The sequence below is a fragment of the Alosa alosa genome, chromosome 2 (assembly GCF_017589495.1).
Source record: "Alosa alosa isolate M-15738 ecotype Scorff River chromosome 2, AALO_Geno_1.1, whole genome shotgun sequence".
In the NCBI taxonomy this organism is placed as follows: Eukaryota; Metazoa; Chordata; class Actinopteri; order Clupeiformes; family Clupeidae; genus Alosa; species Alosa alosa.
In genome coordinates this window covers 22186365-22191364 of record NC_063190.1, presented here as the reverse complement: position 1 = coordinate 22191364, position 5000 = coordinate 22186365, and the positions used below count along the sequence as shown (strand labels likewise).

General features: G+C 47.5%; 1 protein-coding gene and 1 long non-coding RNA gene across 2 annotated transcripts in view; one reads left to right on the top strand and one right to left on the bottom strand.

Annotated features, from left to right (window-relative positions):
- auts2a (activator of transcription and developmental regulator AUTS2 a) overlaps positions 1-5000 on the bottom strand; it is a 346312-nt gene that overhangs the window by 134863 nt on the left and 206449 nt on the right.
- LOC125287732 overlaps positions 1-5000 on the top strand; it is an 11105-nt gene that overhangs the window by 2685 nt on the left and 3420 nt on the right. Inside the window, exon 2 of the long non-coding RNA XR_007192404.1 lies at positions 4509-4510. This is a non-coding gene — a long non-coding RNA (uncharacterized LOC125287732). The remainder of the gene's footprint in view (positions 1-4508; positions 4511-5000) is intronic.

Genomic DNA, 5000 nt, shown 5'->3' with positions numbered 1-5000 from the left:
TCTAGACATGTTTTGACTCTCACACAAACACTGACATTGTATAAAGGACAACATATTCAATTTCTATCTCTTGTCAAAAATAGAATCTGTGGCAGAACATTGGATTTGGGTGACTTCGGTCGGAGCATCTATTCACACTGCACCACTTTCACTCAAACGGATGAAATATAAGTCTCTGACCATTCAAGCCTGGCCAAACCCCTCCTTACATAGAACTAGCCTCTACTGGTCAAACAGTTGAATAATGAAAACGTGCCCCCTCATTCACAATGTGTCACACCATTGGCCAGGTTTCAGATTTTAGTGGAGAATCTGGTCAACCAGAAGAGCCACATCAGCCTTACAACAATAATGGCTTCCGTCCAGTTTGTACAAGAAGAACTTTATTTATACAGCCTCTTACTCACAGTGTTATGAGGCCCACGAGGCTTCTCACTGGTGTCAAGTACACTCAAGCTGCTTGTACAAGGCATGAACACATGTTGGTAGGGTGTGTGTGTGTGTGTGCGTGTATGTGTGTGTGTGTGTGTGTGTGTGTGTGTGTGTGTGTGTGTGTGTGTGTGTGTGCGTGCGTGTGTGTGTGCATGCTTTATTACTCTTGAAGCAGATGGAGGAAGGGTAGCAGTTTATTTCTGTCACGAAAGTCCTTTTAAGCAGGAAATGGGCACACTCCGGTTTGGGAGATAACCGTGAGAGCGCTTGAGTCGGCTAATTGAGCTGCGCCCTTAAAGATCAGAATCAACCAAAACAAAGGCACGCATGCACCTAGGCAGAGGCAGCTGCGGGGAAGGCCTGGATGGGGTGGAGGTGGGGTGGGGGGTTACCAAATTACCCAGAAATCATGGCGGCAACTAACGAGACCATTCACTCCGTCACAAACAAACATCTATTAGCGTCGCTTGACAAGCTGTGGCCACCACCCGGCCATTAACCGGTCTCATTCATCAGAAATGAACCCGTACCTTTCCCACCTAGCGCAGGGGTGAAAATTGCTTGCGGGGCACATAATGAAATTTGGTGTGCAGATGTGGTAGGAAAACAAATAGCTGTGTTCTTACCGGCTGGCACGCAGCCTCGGAGTTTTGTCTCGAGGTGCGGTGTTGGGTCGCTGATTGAAGAGAAAAGCTCGAGCAGACGGTAAAAGACAGGTCTGGGAGCGGCCGATTGCTCCGGCAGCGTTATTTTGCGCCCGGCCCAGTGTGCTGACAAGCCAGTTATATGACATTAATGCCGCAGTAAAATGCTTACGGAACAATTAGGAAACAAAGTGAGAGCACTCTCTCGCCACTCACAGAGATAAAGACTCACTTCAGGGCAGACAAAAAAAAGGAACTAAACCAGACCCATTGACAGGTGTGCATACACAAATAAACACACACACACACACACACACACACATACACACTTTCTCTATCTCTCTCTTGCTCAGACACATAAGCACACACACACACACACACACACACACACACACACACACAGACACACACACACACTTTCTCTATCTCTCTCTCTTGCTCAGACACATAACACACACACACACACACACACACACACACACACACACACACACACACACACACACACACACACACTACTTAATCTACTTAATATGGGTGGATACAGGCAAAGTCATTTTAGGCAAGTCCCTCCACTCGGCAGCCATTTGACAACGCTTTTTGGGCACTCGTTGGGCATCCATTTCGGCAGAAATGCGCGTGCGCAAGGCTTCACGACACCAATCTTGCTCCAGCGGCGAGATCACAACACATGATTGGGACGATGTCTTCACAACACACCATATGATTGGCTCAATGTATTCACATCACACCACATGATTGGCTCAATGTATTCACATGTCGACGTTTTGCCGAGGAAGGGGTGGGATATATGTAGACAACGGCCATATTGGCGTGACAAACTATCCCCATGCATTTCTATGGAGTATTTTTTGAGTGCTGTCTCTCCACATTAGAAAGTCTCTGATACAGGACTCGAAAGATAGATGCACACACACATACAGTACACACACTAATTCACAGGGATGGATGCAAGGCCAGAAACACTGTTAGTGTTAGGAGGAGGAGGAGGAAGACAAATAGCAAAATGTAAAAAAGAAAAAGAAAAGGAGAATAAGAAAACGTCAATTAAATAACAAGTCTTCTCCAGTAGTAAATATTATATATCCTCCTAGTGCTAAGCCTAGTCTAGAAAAGCCTTGTAGGACAAACAAACAAACAAAAACAAGTATAACAGCAGTAAAAGTAGCAGCTGAGGGCTACATAGATAGCTTGCCACACGGATGGTCTCCTTGCCTTGTATTCTACGCTCCTGGTTGTGGTGTTGTTGTAGCGCTGTAGGTACGTTTGGAGACTGGGAGTGGAAGAGGAAACGTAACTGGGGGGGGGGGGTGTTCCGCTTGTCAGGAGAGCATTAATTAAAGTGTTGAAGGCTGGAGCAGTATTGACTTTCTCTCCTCGACGAGGCAGCATCCCCCTGAGGTCAGGCCTGCCACTACAGGCCCCAGGAGAGGACCACAGAGAGCGAGAGAGAGAGAGAGAGAGAGAGAGAGAGAGAGAGAGAGAGAGAGAGAGAGAGAGAGAGAGAGAGAGAGAGAGAGAGAGGGATAAAAGCCCCACTAAGACCAATTAAGGGTTCCACCACGAAACGGAGGGGGAAGACAAATGGAGTCAGAGGGGCCCGATTACAAGAAACCTTTGTACAGATGTACGGCAATTAGAGCCGTCTCTGGGGCCAGACAGCACGGTACCTGCGAGCCACCACCGCTATCGACGAGCCGACGGTCCGTCTGAAACCCCCCCCCCACACACACACACACACACACACACACACACACACACCACCATCCCCCTGCCCCACCCTAAACAATCAGTCTCTCTGTGCAGCGGCCATATTAGTGTCAGGAGTCGGCCCAGGGCCGCGGGTATTGGGTTCTAAGCGATAGAGATGGCCAGAGACAGAGAGAGAGAGAGGGGGAGAGAGAGAGAGAGAGAGAGAGAGAGAGAGAGAGAGCGGGAGGGGAGAGAAGGAGAGAATCTTATCCCCCCCATCTTCCATCTTTCCCTTTCTTTCTTTGCATCCATCTCTCCTGCTCGACCTCCAAGACAAGCTGAATAGAGGAAGGTATTACAGTTTCACCTCTCAGACGAAGCTTTCAGAGAGAGACAGAGACAGACAGAGAGAGAGAGAGAGAGAGAGAGAGAGAGAGAGAGAGAGAGAGAGAGAGAGAGACAGAGACAGAGACAGAGAGAGAGAGAGAGAGAGAGAGAGAGAGAGAGCCTCTCAGATGTCCTCTAGCTGGCTGGTCAAAGGGTCTCATTTAGACCACGGCTATTCTCTCCACTTTGGGCCATCTGGCCTATCAGATGCTTTCCCAGCGAGATCCGTCGGCCAGGAAAGGGTTAGCCCTGCGAGAAGCCCCCCTCTCTACTGGAGAGCAGAACTCTCCACAGGGCTATATTACAAAAGCACATGGAGGGCACTTGACTGTGGAGAGCTGGCAGTGGATGAGAGATTTGTTTTTCAAGGTGGAAACTGTAGTTTTGGGTAACACTTTACAAGCTGGCCTAATAAAAATGACAATACCACACTCTGAGGTTACCTTTGATCTGACAAAGAGAGAGAAAAAAGAAAAAAAAGATAAAGAAAATCTCCAGCGGCACTTTAAGTGGTATTGCCCAAAAGCCCAACCCAGCACGCTGTGTCGGGGAGCGGGTCATAACGGGTGGAGTCTAACAAATTGATTCCTAATGGGAATTTATGTTCGATGCGTTCCATCTACAATTAACGGAGGAAAAATTCTCCCCGCGACCCGAGATTATGAAGTAATTTTGACAAATGGCGGCCAGGCCGTAATGACCTTTTTCCTTTGCGGCGCGGTAGCTGCACTGCCGGTTATTTATTACACTTTTTAAGGAGCAGGTAGTGGAGAATAAATGCCCTGCTGTCATTGTGTGTAATGGGCCCGATAATGGTGTCCCGTACACTGCATAATGATGTTCCTCTCTATGCAAAGCCTATCGCTCTCTCTCACTCTCCCTCTCTTTCTCTCTATCCCTTTTCCCCCAATCCCTTTCTCCTTTTTTTTCTGTATCCTTATAGCAGTGTAAGCAAAAAGAAAAACATAGCAGGCTGGTTATACGAAATGACACCATTCACTTTCAACTTGGCTCCAGTGGCAATAGTACGAGTGCCAGCAAAAGATGGATTTGTTTTTTTAGCAGTGGCAGTTAGTCTGTGTTCTAAAAAGTCCCGGTATTGGCTTGCTGAAGCTGACCTCTCCCTGCCATGTAAGAGTAAACCGAGTTTAAAAGAACACAAACCTCCACTTGTTTACATGTAATGTGAGGATTACTTTTCCATACGCGGCCGTGCCGGCTTCCCATCTGGGAGCCGGGGTAATTTGAGAGAAATCCTCAATTTTCTAAAGTAATAAAAAAGAAAGCGATATCTTGTAGAAATGCAAAACCGCTACCAGCGCCATGCCAAAGTTGTTGGAGAGCTCTGTAAAGATTTCCAGGAATACGAGAACCCACGCATGCCATCGCCAAGCAATAAGGCAAATAACTCCACCAAAATTATCTGACAATCAATACAAGCGCCTGGGTTATTAGCCTGAAGTACATCAGCTGGCCGTGACTCATCCGCGGGAGATGTATGGAGCACCATCTCTCTCGCCTCACAGTTTGGGTTTGATGGAGTCCCCTGGCGTTGGCGGATAAAGACTTCAGCAGATGGCCAAAATACTTGGCCGCGGAAGAAAGCTGCACTTAATATTTTTTTGGCAGAACTACTGGCATATGGCAAAAGTTCACGTCAAAATCGCTGTTGCCTCACAAGCTGAGCCAGCCTCGGGAAAGAATAAGAAATTACACATGAGGAGAGAGAAAAAAAATACGAGGCAGGAAGCAAAAGACCAGAAACGAGAGCGGAAAAAAGGGAACAGTGGAGAAAACGTCAAAACAGTGGAGCTGTGATTTATC